This window comes from Thalassophryne amazonica, chromosome 2 (genome assembly GCF_902500255.1).
Source record: "Thalassophryne amazonica chromosome 2, fThaAma1.1, whole genome shotgun sequence".
In the NCBI taxonomy this organism is placed as follows: domain Eukaryota; kingdom Metazoa; phylum Chordata; class Actinopteri; order Batrachoidiformes; family Batrachoididae; genus Thalassophryne; species Thalassophryne amazonica.
In genome coordinates this window covers 84,263,963-84,284,108 of record NC_047104.1, presented here as the reverse complement: position 1 = coordinate 84,284,108, position 20,146 = coordinate 84,263,963, and the positions used below count along the sequence as shown (strand labels likewise).

Here is a 20,146-nt window from a genome sequence, read left to right as displayed (position 1 = left end):
AAAGAGTGAAAAAGCCAGACCATAAGAGCCGTCAATGGTCGATACTGAGTTTGAGCACTCTGGTGGATTCATCTATTCTAGAATTTTCTCAGTGCCACATAAAATGATCATAGCAACTCCCCATTGAAACTGGTAGTATTTCTTTTTCCATTTTTTTTTTTGTGTCTGCAAAGGACATAATAAAATCACGTGCATTTATTTGTCTGTCTGTCTTTTAGCAGAATTATGTCAAAACTACTGCACAGATTTTGACAAAATGTTCACCAGAGATAGATAATAGGCCATGGAAGAACCAATTAAATTTTGGAGTTGATCTGGTTCCGGATCCGGATTCTGGATCAAGTTTCACTTTATATAGGCTTTGAAGGATTATTGTTAGCAGGATTACATCAAACTACTGCACAGATTATTACCACATTTTCACCACGGATACATATTAGGCCATGAAAGACACCATTAAAATTTTGGAGGTGATCCAGATCCGAATACAGATTCTAGATCAAGATTTCACTTTAATTACGCTTTGAAGGCTTACGTCAAAACTACTTAATGGATTTTGACAAAATTTTCCAATACAGATACATATTAGGGCATGGAAGACCACTGAATTTTGGAGGTGATCCGGATCCGGACTGGCTGATGTCAGAAATCTGTAATTGCTCTTGTTTTAAATTTGTTGTACCTTCTTAATACAGTGGACTTGTACCATTGTACAATGCCAGTGAGAAAATGGTCAAAATTCTACAGCAGGGCACACAAATTCTTTCCTATGAAGGGCCAAAAATAAATCTGGGTGGAAGGCCACGGGCCAAAAATATATTTTAAGGTTACAACAAAGTACTTTACATTATATTTTCTACAAAGTTAACATTTGTAAGGACAGTAATACTTTCCTTTAATTTTCATTGTACATACACACAACAAAATTTGTCCTCTGCATTTAACCCATCATAATGACAGACACAATCCAACTGCTAGTAGCAGTTGGCAGCCACAGTCAAGTGCCCAGAGACCAACTCCAGATGTAGAGGTGTTGCCTTTGTCAGGGACAGAGAAAAGTGCAGACACTAAATAATTTGACATCTAAAACTCAATTTCAGCATAATAAAAAGACTTATTTGTTATTGTCATTATTTATAACAAGTCAGACACAGGTGCTGAAATAAGGAAACAATTTGTTACAATATGTAAAATCTCACCACTGCAAAATGAAAGATGACCACAATGGGTCCACTGGAAGTAGTTCTCTATGGTGGAGGTGAATGAAAGACTAAGGCTTGTTCTTTTACTGTGTGTGGTTTAATATCAGTTGTGGGAATATACACTAGTGCCATGCATTGTTGCATCTACCACACCACAGAACTGAATTTTGAATGTGATCCTGATCCAGACCCGGATCTGGATTCTGGATCAAGTTCACTTTATATAGCCTTTGAAGGATTATGTAAAAACTCTTTCACAGATTCTCACCTCATTTTCACCATTGACACATGCTATTAGGCCATGGAAGATTCCATTAAAGTTTGGAGGTGATCTGGATCTGGATTCTGGATCAATTTTCATTTTATATAGTCTTTGAAGAATTATGTCAAAACTGCTTCACGGATTCTCACCAAATTTGCACCACAAATAGATATTTGGGCATGGAAGACTGGTGATTGGTGGACATCAGAAATCTCTGATTGCTCTTGTTTTACATTATTTTTCTGCAATTCTTTTTCAAATGCCACATTGATAAAACACAATCCAGACTGAGCATGGCACTACAGAGAAATTAAATTGCATTATATAAGCAGCATCCATCCATCCATTTTCTTCCGCTTTATCCGGAGTCGGGTCGCGGGGGCAGCAGCTCAAGCAAAGCCGCCCAGACATCCCGATCCACACACACCTCCCCCAGCTCCTCCGGGGGAACCCCAAGGCGTTCCCAAGCCAGCCGAGAGATGTAGTCCCTCCAGCGTGTCCTGGGTCTTCCCTGGGGCCTCCTCCCAATGGGACGTGCCCGAAACACCTCTCCAGCGAGGCGTCCAGGGGGCATCAGGAAAAGATGCCCGAGCCACCTCAACTGACTCCTTTCAACGTGGAGGAGCAGCGGCTCGACTCCGAGCTCCTCCCGAGTGACCGAGCTCCTCACCCTATCTCTAAGGGAGCGCCCAGCCACCCTGCGGAGGAAACTCATCTCAGCTGCTTGCACTCGCGATCTCGATCTTTCGGTCATGAGCCAAATCTCAAGACCATAGGTAAGGATCGGAACGTAGATCGATCGGTAAATCGAGAGCTTTGCCCCCCTACTCAGCTCTCTCTTCACCACGACGGTCCGATACAGCAACCGCATCACTGCAGATGCTGCACCAATTCGTCTATCGATCTCACACTCCATCCGTCCCTCACCAACAAAGATAAGTAGGACTCCTTCTTCAGCTTGACGGCATCCCTTACTTCCGGCGTCCACCACCGGGTTCGGGGATTGCCACCGCGACAGGCACCAGAGACCTTGTGACCACAGCTAGGAACAGCCGCATCGACAATGGAGGTGGAGAACATGGTCCACTCGGAATCCATGTCTCCAACCTCCCCCGGGATCTGGGAGAAGCTCCCCCGGAGGTGGGAGTTGAAGACCTCGCTGACAGAGGGTTCCGCCAGTCGTTCCCAGCAGACCCTCACGATACGTATGGGCCTGCCAGGTCTGTTCGGCTTCCTCCCCTCCCAGCGGATCCAACTCACCACCAGGTGGTGATCATTTGACAGCTCTGCCCCTCTCTTCACTCGAGTGTCCGAGACATGTGGCCGAAGGTCAGATGATATGACTACAAAGTCGATCATCGACCTTCAGCTCAGGGTGTCTTGGTGCCACGTGCACTTATGGACACCCTTGTGCTCGAACATGGTGTTCGTGATGGACAAACTGTGACTAGCACAGACGTCCAACAACTGAACACCACTCAGGTTCAGATTGGGGAGGCCATGCTTCCCGATCACCTCGTTCCAGGTCTCACTGTCGCCGCCCATGTGGGCATTGAAATCCCCCAGGAGAACAATGGAGTCCCCAGTCAGAGCGATATCTAGTACCCCTCCCAGGGACTCCAAGAAGGTCGGGTACTCTGCACTGCCGCTCAGCCCCTAAGGCCAAGACTACGGTGAGAGACCTGTCCCCGACCCGAAGGCGTAGGGATGCGACCCTCTCGTTCACTGGAGTGAACTCCAACACATGGCGTCTGAGCTGGGGAGCAATAAGCAATGTGACCCCAGCTCTCCGCCTCTCCGCATGGGCAACGCCAGAAAAATGAAGCGTCCAGCCCCTCTCCAGGAGTTGGGTACCAGAGCCCAAGCTGTGCATGGAGGTGAGCCCGACTATCTCTAGTCGGTATCTCTAAACCTCCCGCACAAGCTCAGGCTCCTCCACCCCAAGCAACATCTTGCCATGAAATGAAAAAGCATTTTATGATAATAAATAAACCCAATTCAAGCAAAAAAAAAAGCTTAATTACATCAAGACTGATCTTTAGTAACTGCACATATTGGATGCAAAATTAATAGCAGTTTCATAAGAAGCTCTAAAAACAAAGCCCTATTCATATTAAAGTAGTGGCTTGATGACAAGTTTTATCGTACTGCTTCAGGTAAATATATATTTTTGGGGAAAAGCCAAACAACTTCAGTTTATTAGTTCCCTCACAAATATAAAACACAATGATGAACACATTGTTATTTTCAAACATCTTGTGTAGTAAATACAATCAAACAGACTTATTTTGTGTCACGTAATGCATGACCAAATGTACCGTTATGCACAAACAGGATTATGATGTTCAGTTATGAGATCACAATAACCCCCACAAACAAAGAAAAGCATATTTGTGAAATGTTGCTGAACACAATGCTCATTACTTGTCAAATATTTTTTTCCTTTGAGAATGTTCTCATAATACATAATACAGTGTATCTATGTTATAATAGCCAAGTGGCCTGTGTGTGTGTGTGTGTGTGTGTGTGTGTGTGTGTGTGTGTGTGTGTGTGTGTGTGTGTGTGTGTGTGTGTGTGTGTGTGTGTGTGTGTGTGGCTTCGATCACACAACAACCGGGGAGAGCTGACATCTTCCATTTGGTAATTTGGATCAAGGATGAATGCTGTGATAATGGAAAGTTGATTAACAGCGTTGTTTGTGTGACTGATTTATTATGTTTTTTGCAGTTCAATTGGTTTAGTCAGTTCAGTTAAGTGTTCTATTGCTCTTACCACAAGTGAGTTAAGTCTGATGTTGGGGCCATGGCACCATTATACAAGCTTTGCTAAATTTATTACCACCCTTGAAAAATGTCAGCTACCTACTTTATGAATACTGCCCAACCTAGAGCCAGTGGATCCCCATGGGCAACACGCAGGTAATGCTAACATTTATCACATCAGCAAATGGATGAAAATAAATCCAGATAACATTGATGATGCTGTGATACCAATGTTTGTTCAAGCTTATTTCTTTTCTTTTTCAACAATATGGATTGACTAGGTTTTTTAAATCACTTTCAAACATACTATATATCTGTTTGATATTTGTAAATAAAACAAATATCACTGATATTTGATGTTTGCAAAATTTGTATATGAATCTGTTGAAGGAAAGATTTGATTTATTAGAGTTTTGTAATGTGGTAGGTGACACTTATGAAAGAAGCTGAATAAAAAAGGTAGGGTGAGATAAAACTGAAGAACAGAATAAATCAAAGAAAGCAGTGATGAGAATTTCAATTTCAATTCAATTTCAATTTATTTAATTTTTATATTGCACCAAATTACAACAAAGTTGCCTCATGGTGCTTCACACAAGTAAGGTCTAACCTTACCAACCCCCAGAACAAGCACACAGGTGACAGTGGTAAGGAAAAACTCCATCTGATTCAGAAACCTCAAGCAGACCAGACTCAAAGGGGTGACCCTCTGCTCGGGCCATGCTACAGACACAAATTACAAAATAACTGACAAAACAAATATACAGGAAATGGTGCCGGTGCACAGCACAGGAGGGTTTCAAAAACAGACACCACACCCATCTCTGGCTGGAGCGGCACCTCAAACAGAGAGAAAAAAACAAAATCAGGCATCAGAAAGAGAACGAATACAATATAATTTGTCAGCATTAAGCAACAAGAAGAACAAAAGAAATACTAAGCTGATCACTGGCCACTAGATAAAGTTGAGGCCGCAGCACACTACGTTTCCTAATAAATTGAATTTAACCGAGTAAAAATCATAGTAACATACTATGCCAATATGCTAGCCATAAGAAAAGGAAAAAAAAAAGTGCATCTTAAGTCTGGACTTGAAAGTCTCTACAGAATCGGACTGTTTTATTGGCTCAGGGAGATCATTATACAGAACAGGGGCACGATAAGAGAAAGCTCTGTGACCCACAGACTTTTTATTGTCCCTGGGTACACAAAGTCATCCTGCACCTTGAGAAAGCAAAGCCCAGGCCAGTACGTAGGGTTTAATTAGGTCAGCTTGGTAGGGAGGTGCCAGTCCGTGAACAATTTTATAGGCTGGTACCAGAACCTTAAAATCTGATCTCACAGGGACAGGAAGCCATTGAAGAGATGCCAAAATGGGTGTAATGTGGTCAAACTTAGTGCTTTGTGTCAAAAGTCTGGCAGCAGCATTTTGAACCAATTGGAGATTCCTAATGGTGGATAGCGCTAAACCAGAAAATAGAGCGTGGCAGTAGTTCAATCTAGAAGAGAAAAATGCATGAATCAGGGTCTCAGCATCAGCCATAGACAGGATAGAATGATTCTTCACTATATTTCGCAGGTGGAAGAAAGCAGTCCTCATAATACTTCTAATGTGGATGTCAAAGGACAATGTAGGATCAAAAATTACCCCAAGATTCCTCACTTTGCCAGTGTGATGCATGACACATGAGCCTAGGCTAAGTGTCAAATTGATGCCAGTGTCTCACTGGACCAAGAACCATCATTTCAGTCTTACCAGAGTTTAAAAGTAGGACATTGCTAGACAGTTGGAAGTTGCTTATGCAAGGCAACCTTCTAAGGATTTTATGTGGATGACATTATCAGCAGTTATCGGCATGTATAACTGAGTATCAGTGCTATATAAAGGGAGAAAAGCAGGGGAGCTAAGACAGACCCCTGTGGAACCCTAAATTTCATGTCACTGAGCTTAGAGGTAGTGTTATTGTACAAAACACAGTGGCAACGACTGGTCACGTATGACGTCAACCACGTAAGGGCACTCCCATTAATCCCAAAATGATTCTCTATCTTATCGAGTAGAATATGATGATCCACAGTATCAAATGCAGCACTGAGATCCAACAGCACCAGAACCGTAGTGGTGTCCAAATCCATTGCAAGCAAAAGATTATTCACCACTTTAGTGAGAGCTGTCTCTGTGGAATGATATTTTCTAAAAGCAGACTGCAGTGGCTCAAAAAGATTGTTCTCAGTAAGGTGGTCCCCGAGCTGCCGTGAAACCACTGTTTCCAGAATTTTAGAGCAAAATGATAGATTTCATATTTGCCTATAGTTTTTCAATACACTCAAGCCAACATTAGATATCTAGTAATGGTTTAATCACTGCAGCTTTCAAACATTTTGGAACAGATCCATAGTTAATGAGAGATTAACAATTTCCAGCACAGTCGGCCCAAGAGTGGGACACAGGTCCTTAATCAAATAAGCAGGTTGTTCTTTTTGTAGACTTTACGAGTTTCGTCAGCATGCCTAGTGAGATACTATCAAATTCTGCAAATCTAGGTAATACCTCAGTAATGGCACCCACCTCATTAGCAGGGTGTAGTGGCTGGGTTAAGGCACACTGGGATATGTTTAACCTCGTCACTTCTATTTTCTTTGCAAAGTAATCCAAGGAATCTTGTGCTGTAAAAGGAGAGTGACTGTTTGTGGATGTGCGAAAATACAAGCACCTGCTTGTGGTAGAATGCAGAAAAGACAAAAAGCTCTGCGTGCAAGGTGCATGTGTGCATATAACTTTGAATATGAACAAACTGGGAGGGCTGACATTTGCTTATGTATTTTGGGACAAGGATGAACACCGCCAAAAGGAATGTTGATAGGACTAATATGTTTATAGAAACTAGAGATATTAGGTAGCAACACTGAACAATGGACATTGATAATTACATTGTGGAGTCACACGCCACTCCTACAGAGTATGGTAAATCATCTATATATTAAAAGCATGTGTACCTGCATGATTTTATTTAGTAAGTTCAACGTAAGAATATAATATAATTGTAAATACATTAAAAATACATGGATGACACAAGAAAGCGAAAACACTTATTCCAATGTGGTCCAAATAAATTACAAAATATAAGTAATAATAACATAAAATAACAATAATAATAATAATAATAATAATAATAATATTGTGTACATGAGGAAAAAATCCAAAACACTGTAAATACATTAAGACAGAAAATTAACATAAGAAATAAAATGGTTGGCTTCTTCTTCTAAAAAGTGTTCAGGTCTAAGGGCCTGGTCACACGGCATACAGTGATAGGTAGACGAAAGATTAAAAGCCAAAGCCGCTCCCCCAACACATCTGGTGTGCCCAGTGGGGGGGGGGGGGGGGGGGGCACACTTGCATAAAATGCTTATATGTGTTGGTTTAAGATGCAGCTCCATCCAGAGATGGGAGTTGTATTCGTGTTGGTGATCCTCGTGTCCTGTGCACCAACAGCATTTCTTGTATATTCGTCCGTGAATTGTTCTGTGAATTGTTCTGTAATTTATGTCTGTAGCATGGCCCAAGCAGAGGGTCACCCCTTTGAGTCTGGTCTGCTTGAGGTTTCTTTCTCAGGGGGAGTTTTTACTTACCGCTGTTGCTCTGGGGGTTGGTAAGGTGAGACCTTACCTGTGTGAAGCACCTTGAGGCAACTCTGTTGTGATTTGGCGCTATATAAATGAAAATAAATTGAAAATTGAAATTGAAATTATATGTATGTATTGGCACCCACAAGGCTGACTACAAGGACTGCATTGGTCTGCATGGATATTTTAACAACGATGAAAATGTTTCACCAATGATCCTCTGAAGACAACTTGTACCAAAGACATACAGACATTGCATTGGTTACTGGTTAGCAGCCAAGTCTCTCAGTCATACAGCAAGACAGGAACCACCTCTGTTCAGCAACCTCAAGACTTCATAGGATCTTCCCAGGTGTATCTTCATTGCAAAAAAAAATGAGGATCCAGTCACATGAATGTCACTGCTAAAATAAGTTAATGTCTCAATGACAAAAGATACACTTTTGATGGACAAATCCTCAAAGTCAATGTATCTTTGTATTGATCTAGGACAATCACAAACACAGCTTCTGGCAAATCACTGAAATCCTGCAATCATGGTATTCGTTGAGTCCACAAAGGTCACAGCATTGTTCGATAAGTTGGGTAAAGATGGTAATTTAAAAATCTCCCCAAATTCTTCTTTGATGGTATTAAGGAAAAAAAAAACCTTGGCCAAAAATCTTGACCTCTAACATGAACATTTTTCATAATATTGTTCCTGGCACTGTATTTAATCCACATTGATTATATCCTCTGCCATGTTCAAAGTACTATGTCTTGATTCCAGAGTCTGATAAACTTATCTATGTTTTTACCTCAAATGAATCATTTTAAGGGGAAAAGTGGAACAAAAAGGTCACACATTCACACAGTGGGAATATATATATATATATATATATATATATATATATATATATATATATATATATATATATATATATATATATATATATATATATATATCTTTGGGTGATCGCCCATTCTTTATCATAATGATTTAGCGACAGACGAGCCCTGCCTGGACAAGGGAGAGGTCAGGAAATAGAAAAGTGGAAAGAATAAAGCAATAACTTTCCACAGATAGGAAGGAGAAAGTTCAGGAGATACAATGACAGAGAGAAGAGGGAAAGAGAGAGAAAGAAAGAGAAAGAGAAAGAGGGGGGGTCTCTGATGACAGATCCGCCTGTTAATTAGAAAAGAGTACTAAAACACACTGAAACACACACAAGTCCATGCACACATATACACTGAGACAGAAACACTTTCATGGTGATTCATTCCAGTACAACTTTTAATTAACAGCAATGTCTCAGCAGAGAATGAGAGAGGCTCATGGCTTTGCGTCTCAGGAGACCTATCACCACACTCACAATACACCAGAGCTAAAGAAAGTTTTAACCTCTGTCTGTCTGCTTATCCATTTGTGTCAGCCAATCAACATGCAGAACTATCTGTGAAAAATACCAGGACAAATAAATCACTCACTGTACTTGATGTACCACTTTCCAGCTGCAGTCATGTTATGCAAACAAAATGGTAACTGCCTTCCCAGAGTTAAAACATATCAAAACTCTTTTTAAGCAAGGTCGGCTTCCTACCTGTGTCGAAGATCCAATGGACTACTTGTTTGAATCAGAGATCTATGACTCCTGTCTGGACACGCCCCGCTTCATCACACTGTCGGCCGAAGCAGTCACGCCTCCTCAGCCGTCCACACCTTCCACGTCCTGCCTGCCTCCAGTTCCTGCTCCACGAAGTCTGTTCAGACGGGAACCCACAGAGCTGAATCTGTCCAAAGAACCAGATCCGTGATCTTATGCAGTACCAGTTCCGGTCCCGCCTCATCTGGCCCCCTGCCCGCACCTCGGAAGCTCCAGGTGCTATCGCACCAGCCTGTTGCCACCACGACTTCCTCGCCCACGGGAATGAAGGTTCCCATCTTGCCCAACCTCTCTGCTGAGGACATGTCTCTCCTGGTGCCAATAGAGCCATCGGGCAAGACCACATCACCTCAGCCCTCGGCCGCACCAGTCATGACATCACTGGAGCAAGCGGAGAGACACACGCCCCCAGTTTCTCTGATGCACACACTCCAGAAGCCAGCTGAACAGCCCGCGTCACCACAGCTCATCACGCCTCAGTTTCAAACAACTGTGCCAACATCACTGGCATCACATACAGTGCACACTCCGCTCCAGACTCAACCAGCAACGTCCAAAGTTCTCACGGTGCGCTCGCTGCCACATCAACCGCCATGTTTCTCCAGGAAGCAGCAGTGCGCACAGCTTCTCAGCCTTCAGCAAAAACAGCTGATTCTGCCGCCGTGCGCGCCAGGCCACGATCACCAGTCCCGTCAGTCCAGCATGCAGCAGCGCGCACAGCTTCTCAGCCTTCAGTGAAAACAGCTGATTCTGCCACCGTGCGCACCAGACCACGATCTCCAGTCCCGTCAGTCCAGCATGCAGCAGTGCGCACAGCTTCTCAGCCTTCAGTGAAAACAGCTGATTCTGTTGTTGTGTGCGCCAGGCCATGATCACCACTCACATCAGTCCAGCATGTAGCAACACGCACAGCTTCCCAGCCTTCAGCAAAGCCAGCTGCATCTGACAAGTTGTGCGCTTTTCCATGCGCAACTGCAGAGCCACCCGGATCGACAATGGTGCGTCCGATGCAGGACATCCCTTCATCACCTATGTCTCTATTCAGATCTTCAGAGTCCTTCCCAACAAGAACTGTTGCTGCCATAATCAGTGGAACTGTGAGTCTTTTGTTATTTTTCCTAATCATGCTTTCCCATTTTCAGGGCCCGTTAGGAGGACTGTTTAGTGTCTCGGTTCTGGACAACATGGGGCTCCTGCATTTCTTTGGTGCTAAGCTATTTCTTAGCTTATCAGTTGTCGTTTGTTTCAAAATTTTCTTAAAACATGACTTCTCTCAATATCTGTATTTCTGTTGGGAATTGGTTAGCCTCCCACGACATGGTTTTCTGAAGTTCTCTTTCTGGATCCATAAAGTGGTATTGGACCTGGTTAGCTCCCCAGGTGAATCTGCTTTACTGTCAGTTTTTCATGGTTCCACTTTTGCAAATTTTGGCAAGTTTCTCTGTTCATTAGGTTTCCGTTTCTGGCAAGTAATGCTCTTCTGGTTGTTTTGGTTTGGTAAGCAGTTTTGTGTTTTGAATCTCGTTCCGGATTGGTCCCTACTTGCTAACATTACCCTGCTAGTAGCAAACATGCTATTTTTCTGGTGGTTTCTGGAACTCATGTCTCCCTGGTCCCCACTCGGTTCACGTTCGACATGGGTCATCCCTCCAGGTCCTTTTGCATTGAATACCACTCTCAGTTATATTCATCAAGTTTCAATTTTTGATTACCCTCTATGTCAGTTTGGTTCTTTTTTGTACCTTTTGCCTTTTATTTATTTATGTAGCAGTATTTTGTGTTTATATTTTCTCCATAGTTCCCATAAAACTTCTGTCCGATGGTTGCTTCTTGTTTAGTTTGTCCTTATTTCACAGTGTTCCTCTACATGTAGTTCCCTTCTTGGTTCCCCCACTTTCCTAGGTCCATGTAGAAGTGTTTTTCAGTGGCTTTCCTTTTTATTTCATTCCTCCCTTCATTTTTTTGTCAGGATTTTCACTTTTGGCGATCCTTCAACTTTGTGGTTTTGGTTTTCCAGCATAGTTGTTTTTGGTGGTATTTGGGTTCTATTTTTGGTGTCTGTCGTCTGTTGATCTCTTCCTCCATTCTTTTCTTGGTTTGTCTGGTTGTTACTAACTGCTTTTTCTTCTCGTATTCCTGGGATTGTGCAGAAAGTGGCCACGCAGGTCCTCCATCCCCTTCGTTCATTGCTCAGGTTTGTTGGTCTCTCCCGTTGGATCACTGCTGTGATGCCGGGGAAGTTTTGTCCCACTACCACGCCCTGCCCTGTCCCAGGTTCTGGTTTCGTCTCTGTTCCTGTGCATCCCTCGGGGAAACCTCCTGTCGTACCCTTGCCTCCTGGTGGGCATAATGGTTGCCCTCCTGGCTCTCCCGTGGGCTGCTGTGTACCCCAGGACCGGACTCTTGGGGTTCAGTGGTCCCTAGTTCTGCCCTGTTGTGATCCATTTGGGGGTCTCTCTGGTTTTGTTCACCCGTTCAGGCTCAGGCACTCTATTCCCCGTGTTGAGGGTTGTTGGTTGTCTATCATGCCGACTCCCTCCTCAGATTTTTCTGCCGGTTTTCCATGGTTTTGTGGTTTTCCATGCTTTCTCTCTGGGTTTTGGGGTGGTGTTTCTGGCAGCCATCAGTGCCGGCTGCCTTGGGGGGGGTGATGTCAGGATCTGCCCCAGCCTGGGGTTAATGTCGGGGTTTTCCCCTTATTTGGTCTAGGCTTCCACTGAGGGTTTATAGTTTTACTTTTCATATTATTATATGTGGTCATGTAAGTCTTGGTTTGGTTCTGTTTGTTTCTGTACTTTGTGTAATGCTTCTGTTACCGGATTTATTCTGTGTATCATTTATTTATGATTTATTCATTCATTGCATTACCTAGTCCCTGGTTTTGATTTGTTCATCATTTATTTCCTATTCTGTCAATAGTTTGTTTTGTCATGTTTAGTGTATTCACTTCCTGGGTCACGTCGTCTCTTTTTAATTATCACTGGTTTTTCACTCCTCGACTCGCCACCTTAGTTTTAGTTTCACCCCCTCTGTTTTGTTCGTGTTTATTATGGTTAGTCAAGCACGTCACTTTTTTTACCGTTGGTTTTTCTGTCATTTAATTATCTTGCCTGAGTTCACGTTGCTTTTGCCTTACTGCCCTCTCTTGCACTTACCTTTGTCTTCCCTGGTCACGCCCCCTTCCAGCACTCTCTGCACACCTGTTCCTCATTTCACACTCTGATTCTTCCACTAGTATTTAAGCCCTCACAGTCTCACAGTCCCTCACCAGACTGTTGCATGTTGCACTTTCCAGCCTCACGCCTTTGTCCTGTTTTGCCTCGTAATATTTCTGACCTTGCCTGTGTTACTGACTTCCGCCTCATCTTATCCCTGAACTCTGCTCGTTTTTGACTTTGCCTCTGCCTCAGCCCTGTGAACTCCTTTCGCCATGTATTTGGAATTGTGCTTGTTTTTTGGACTCCGCCTCAGCTTGCTACCTGCCTGTACCTCCACTACGTTGACTGATTTCCTGTGTACCGAACCTATTGCCTATTATTGTTTCCTTTACCTGAGGGACAGTAACTTCTTCAGTTTATGAACCAGCAAAGCAGGTCCAGCTCATGGCAGAGAACCATCGCGTGCACTGCCCCTTGAAAAGTTAATGAGGAATGAATAAAAACTCCGGTGTGGAAGGAATAGAGGACGATTCTCGTTTCTTGCCCACAACAAGGCAGTTCATGACTCTAATCAGCATAAAGGTGAATCATGATTGACATCTTTAAATGGCTTTGAGGGGGGTTAATGAAGAAATTGGCAACCTGCTGCTTCTGAAAAGAGAAGCGAAGCAGAGAAGCTTCACTGCTTGAAGCTTTGCTGCTTTAAGCTTTAAGCAGCAAAGCAATGCTGTGACCTGCTACCGAAACAGCGGGTCTGCAATCAATGTAGAGAAACGATTATTTTCCTGATACACACCCTCAAAAACAAAGGCTTCTCCTGCATAATGTGAACTGAAGAACTGATAAGGGAATCGTTAAGCAAAAAGACTATTCATGTCGGTGGATCAAAAAATTTCTTATCGATTCCTAACCAGTGGTGGGCACAGTTCCGATAATCCGATAATAGATAATTATCGAAGATAATGTTTTCATTATCAGATTATCTTTTTAGATAACTTTAAAAACCATTATTGGACTAATTATCTTCCGATAACGTTTAGACCCGATAACGTAGTAAACAAAGCTGAACAGCGGCAAACATTTTTAAAATTTAAAATCAGTTGAGCACCTACCGGTTAAACATTTCCTAACAGATGTATAGTTCTACCCTCTGCAAAGAGAAGAGAGCTGCTTCCATGAAAAACTGCTCTATCCTCTGCAGGCAAAGGAGAACTGTTCACAAAAAAAAAAAAATAATAATTTCCTTTAACACCATACTGATACACTGGCAATATCACCCAAGTCATCCAGAGGCATACATTTTTAACTTATGGTTCAAATTTTAAGTTATTTAAAATTACTGTCATGTCTGAAGTTTTATAAAGTGAAAATATCAGATATATATTTTAGTTTTAAAGTAATGTGCTAACTTTTAAGGTTTTAGTGAGCACATGTTGTGCCCAGCAGTGCATTCTGGGTAGGACAGGGTAATCTCAGTACGTTCATGACAGGACAAATGCATTTCAGACACTCTGTTCAGGCTCCATGGACAACAGCATTAAACTCTAGTGCCTAAAACTCGTGTGAATATATTCTCTGGGTTTATAGATGTTGTTATTGTATTTTCATTTGTTAAATTCCACACATCTTAAATGTAGCAGACACGGATTATCTGGAATTTTGTTTGGGCAAGTTTTCAAGGCCTCTACTGCCATCTAATGGCCAGTAGTATTCATGGCAGTTCATGGCAGTATTCATCCCCGAAGCTCAGCAGACACTGTATGATATTTTAATCACTGTACTCAGTTTCAGTTCAAACTGTACAACAGAACCACATGGTGCAAAAGTTCAGAGTGCCTGATTTATGTTCTCACACACATTGTACGTTCAAAAACCACACGTCGAACTCGTGTTTCCAGAAGCAAAACGTAAGCTTTTTCTTTAAACTTAATTTACAAAAACTTTCGATGGGAGACATCAAAGTTTAAAAACAAAATAAAACAACAACAACAAAAAAAAAACATTACAAGACAGCTCTGCGGTGTTTGCACATGCACAGTGTGAGTGGTTGGATGCTTGTTGCTCTTCAGCAGCAGGATCCCCTCATGATGGCCGACCAGAATAATATCAAACAGGTTTGATTTTCATCTGACCATACGATCAGCGATCAGGAGGTGTTCATGAGATATTAAACGCAGCTTGTTACCCCATGTACACTACACGAAGCGGGACGCGCGATTAACCTGAAACTCGGTCCAAAAAATTCTTGCACAAATGAAAAATCATCTGAAAAAGGGCCATAACTTGCACAGTGTAAAGCCAACATTTATGTGTCAAGACAATATTGAGTGCACGTTTTACATCATCAAATGTGCGCATGGCACTAATAAAACGTGCGCACATTCTCTCCACATGCAAAACATTTAAAAAATGGAATATTTTACAAAAGCACATTTATCTGTAAACACCAACACACAACACACATCACATTAACGTGTTGGTTTACATAATGAATGACTGAACCAATCAGTGTTTAGCAGAGGCACTTTTACCCAGAATCCTTTGCGATCTGCCTGTGTTTGTTACAAAACCTCAGAATTAGTGGATTATTCAACATTAAAAGATATATGTTATATTTTAACTTGGTACAAATGACAGAATTGACATTAATGGAGTTATTCTATCAGTATTCACACCAAACCATAAGTCAGCATGATTTTATTTTCCAAGATCTCCAGCTGACCGGAGCATTGGGTTTGGTGGAGAGCTGGCTTTGTAGCTGCTCCCAGCTTGCTTCTATGCTGTACGCCATGTAGTAAACAAGAGCTTCCAGCAGGGGGCAGGATGTTCAAACATAGAAGTGTGGGCTCATTGTTTGGGTGTTTTGTTGCTTTTGATACTTCCAAAAGCGATCGTGGTGTTAAAACTCAAATTCAGCTTGTTAATAGTTGCAAATGTACCAGAGACAATACTGGAAGTTATCGGTTATGGGTTATCTGTAACTTCCGATACTTTTTGGGTGGTTTATCGGTTTATCTTTATCAAAGATAACTTTTCAGTTATCTGATTATCTGTTATCGAAGTTGAGTTTTTTGATTATCTGTGCCCACCACTGTTCCTAACAGGAACCAGTTTTCAATATCCATCCATATAACAGACAGACAGACAAATAAATAAACATTGATGATTGTATTACATCCTTGCTGGACATAATTACAAAATCCATTCACACACCCAAACCAAATGAAACAAATCTGACTCACTCCACATCTGTGTCAGAGACAGTGCATCTCAGCTGTGTGGCACAGGTATTTTTGGTTTGTCCCAGAGTGATTTAGTAAATTACACCAACTCCTTATTGTTAAAGGAGCTGCAGGTGGCTGCATGGCATCTCCTGAGGTTGTTATCCTCCATTAATCCAGCCATTTGTGTGCAAGGTCTCTCTTAAAGGCAAGCTTCACCAACTGCATCAAATGTGCACAGTGTGTGGACCAATAGTTGTCAATGATGCCATTCTGCAATACTGAGAAAGAAATTTCACACATTTCAATCAATGCTCCAAGTGTTATCTCGGGTTTCATAGTCATTAATGTTGGGTTTCACATAACGACAAGCTGTGAATGCTACAAATCTAAATTTGTGACTGAGGATCACAAATTTGAATTGAATTTGATGATTTGGGGCAGAGGCATCACACGTCCTAACAAACTGTCGTGACCTGTTACCACGCATTACGATTAATGGCATGAATTGCTGGTGAATCATCACGAATCATTGTGCACAGTTACAAATATTGTCCCACACTGCTGCATGCCAATGAAAATCATCATGTTCTGTCATGAATCTGTCACGAATGTTGCGAATCGGGTGAAATTGGTGTGTGTGTATATATATATATATATATATATATATATATATATATATATATATATATAGACTGCATTTATATAGTGCTTTTCCATCTACATCAGACGTTCAAAGTGTTGGCTCCGCACACACCCCACAGTCATTCTACCATCAGCTGCTGAACAGTTCACATCCCTCCAGATTGCTCCACACCATCCAGTAAAAGGACTTTGTGACTGCATGCTTAGCTGAGCTCAATGCCATGGAGTTATACAGAGGGGAGGAGGAGGAGGAGGAGAGGCCGAGAGAACCAGATTGAGGATGTATGTGCTGTTATGGGTTGCCATGGATGAAAACAAACTGAAGAAATGTGGTGCAGCAGGGTTTATATCAATTGTGAGCATGCACATGAGAAAAAACAGTGATTCGCAGTGGCGCTCAGTGAAACATGACGCCACGTGAAAGCACGTGAGAACTTGTGTCACTTCTTGAGAGGTTTTCGTGTTGATTTGTAACAACGCCCAACCGTATGGGCTCTAATAACCATCAAGAATGTGCTATGAATGCTGTCATGCTCTATTACAAATCACCACTAGTCTCTACGAATTGACATGCTCAGTTGCGAACTCCATGAATCGAGGATGATTCCTGACATTCGTGGAACTTTTTTTTGGCAGCCAAAAACATGCTCCATGAATATCACAAATGTCACAAACTGACACGCACTGTTAAGGACACTATTCAGATGTGTTAAGCCATGTTACGAATGTCACAAATGTACCATGAATGATGGGAAAATTATATTCATAATGCATTGTGCCTATGTGTAAATGCGGCATAAACTTTGTATGACTTCCAATGTTGATTTTTATGCTGCTCATGTTTTTTTTTTGTTTTTGTTTTTTTTGCCTGTTGCTTCTGCTCACAGACTTTGTGCCCACAGACATCGTTCCTCAAGAGAAAACCTTGCACATATACATTTTCCTTCTAATTTGCAATGCATTAGAAGCTGGAGCACTTCTCTCTTAAAAGAAATGAAAGGTTAGGGTTAGGGTTAGGGCCCCAAACCCTTTTCACACTATGTGAGGTTCTAGTCCAAAGGCAATGTTTGAGGGACTATACGTTAACAGCTAAATGGGCTTCTGTCTTGAGAATCCTAGCTAAGGACAGTAGGGTTGCCACAACACCACTTTTCATGTGTGATACAATATTGGAGACATCAGTATCCACCGATGTGAATCAGATGCTGTTTTCCCTGTCTAAAAAAAAACAAAAACAATACAAACTTATCTGTTCATAAATGCATTTGTTTGATGCACTTTCAACTCACACTACATCAACTCAAACTGTGAAACTAATATTCTGCTCTCTTGAAGAAGAAAAAAAAAACATGACAGAGAGGACAACACACAGTAGTGTTCAGAATAATAGTAGTGCTATGTGATATATTTCTTATTGTTACATGGGAAACAAGGTACCAGTAGATTCAGTAGATTCTCACAAATCCAACAAGACCAAGCATTCATGATATGCACACTCTTAAGGCTATGCAATTGGGCTATTAGTAAAAAAAAAAAGTAGAAAAGGGGGTGTTCACAATAATAGTAGCATCTGCTGTTGACGCTACAAACTCAAAACTATTATGTTCAAACTGCTTTTATAGCAATCCTGTGAATCACTAAACTAGTATTTAGTTGTATAACCACAGTTTTTCATGATTTCTTCACATCTGCGAGGCATTAATTTTGTTGGTTTGGAACCAAGATTTTGCTCGTTTACTAAATGCCACACTATTATTATTGTGAACACCCCCTTTTCTACTTTTTTTTACTAACAGCCCAATTTCATAGCCTTAAGAGTGTGCATATCATGAATGCTTGGTCTTGTTGGATTTGTGAGAATCTATTGAATCTACTGGTACCTTGTTTCCCAGGTAACAATAAGAAATCTACTCAAAACCTGGATTAATCTTTTTAGTCACATAGCACTACTATTATTCTGAACACTACTGTAACTCAAATTGTGCAATAGAAGACCCAGATCAGATTTCCAATATCCGTTCCAGTAATTTTGGCTAGTATTATACTGATACCTGTCTAAAATCTCAGATATGCACACCCCTAAAGGACACGCATATAAATCCTAGTGATTTTCTGACTGTAGGGACATTGTCTGCACTTTTTCAAGCTGCAGGTGTGGGGTACCCACTGTTAAGTCTATGACTGCACACATAATGTCACGTCTACGCATATTAATTTTCAACCTTGGTCCTCTAAAAAAATGTAATACAATGAAAAGATGCAATACCCACATCAATACTGTCATGACACTACATCCTCAGTGGCAATATAGCTGTGAGAACAGTTCAATGTACAAGAAAACACTGAAACAGCTCAATAACCAAAAGTGAGTGCTGGTGTTTAGCTGTCAGACAGAGCTGGTTCAATAACATTACACTCTTTTTAGTCAATGATCTCAAGTGTTCCATTATAATTTGGGACCGACCAGCTTGACATCAAGAGTGCTGTAAAATCACTGATCATTTTGTGGCACCATGACCCAAAGACTCCCCTTCTGGAACAGCCCTGGTAGTCAATAACGTTATTTGTCCACCAGTCTTACTGTATATTATGCAGTGTATTGAACAGATACCCTCAGTCAACTCAGTCAAGGTTTCTTTTTCATGTTTCGACCTGTAACTTGGCTTCAAATTGACAACCTGCACTTAAATCTTGGAAGATTTTGTCATCATTTAATCAGCCAAGATGCCGCCATTTTTCAGCCATGCACAAAGCAGCTTGGCATAAAGCTCGAAATGCATTATCTTGATCTATGGCTCTACAACACAGTCTGTTTTGAGGGATGTCTGAGTTGGACATAGGGTGAAAAGGGGTTGGATTTAGCCTGTCAATAATTCATGGGTGTGTTTTGGGAATGGCATGGAATAAACCAATCAGTTTCAGTTGTCATCCCATTAAGATGAAGTATGCTAGCCACACTGCACACTACTACTAAAAAAAAAAAAAAAAAAAAAAACAGACTTAAGTGAGACATTTTCTGGTGAGTTAACACGTGTGCCAACCTCTCAGTGTACACCAGTGGATAGTGGCCACCAAAGCTCTCTGAGGTGAAGCAATGGAACAGTAAGGTGAAGCATTGTATTTTTCCATGAGTGTTCCATTTTATTTCATGTTTGAATGGTTGTTTTCAGCCCAGCATTGTTGTGTTTATAAGCAGGGTGTATGTGCACCCTGAAGACACTTATGTAAGATGCATCTAAGTGCTGTGACCTTTAAATTCCATAAATATGGTACATTATGCCAAGTTTATGCTGGTCTGTAGCACAGTCACTTTCAATATCCACATGATACATGTGCATCAGCACTGCAACTAACCACATCACATTTTTACACTAATACACTCGTGAGTGCACAAATGAGTCAAGTGAGAATTAGAAATTGTTATGGTTGGAACCACTAAAGGACAACGTTGGACCTCAGGATGCAGACAGCCAGACAAAAGGGATAAGGTCCCAATGCAAAAAGTTTTTAATGTTCAAACAGCTCAGAGAAAATACAACTGTGACACAACAAATCCTAATGTGAACCAGTCACAAAAACCCTACAAACAGTCTGAGAGAAAAAATAAATAAATAACCCATAAACAA

General features: G+C 41.5%; 1 protein-coding gene across 1 annotated transcript in view; it reads right to left on the bottom strand.

Annotated features, from left to right (window-relative positions):
* Window positions 1-20,146, bottom strand: part of LOC117503844 (CUB and sushi domain-containing protein 1-like) — a 2,069,078-nt gene that overhangs the window by 916,258 nt on the left and 1,132,674 nt on the right. The gene's annotated exons all lie outside the window — the stretch shown is intronic.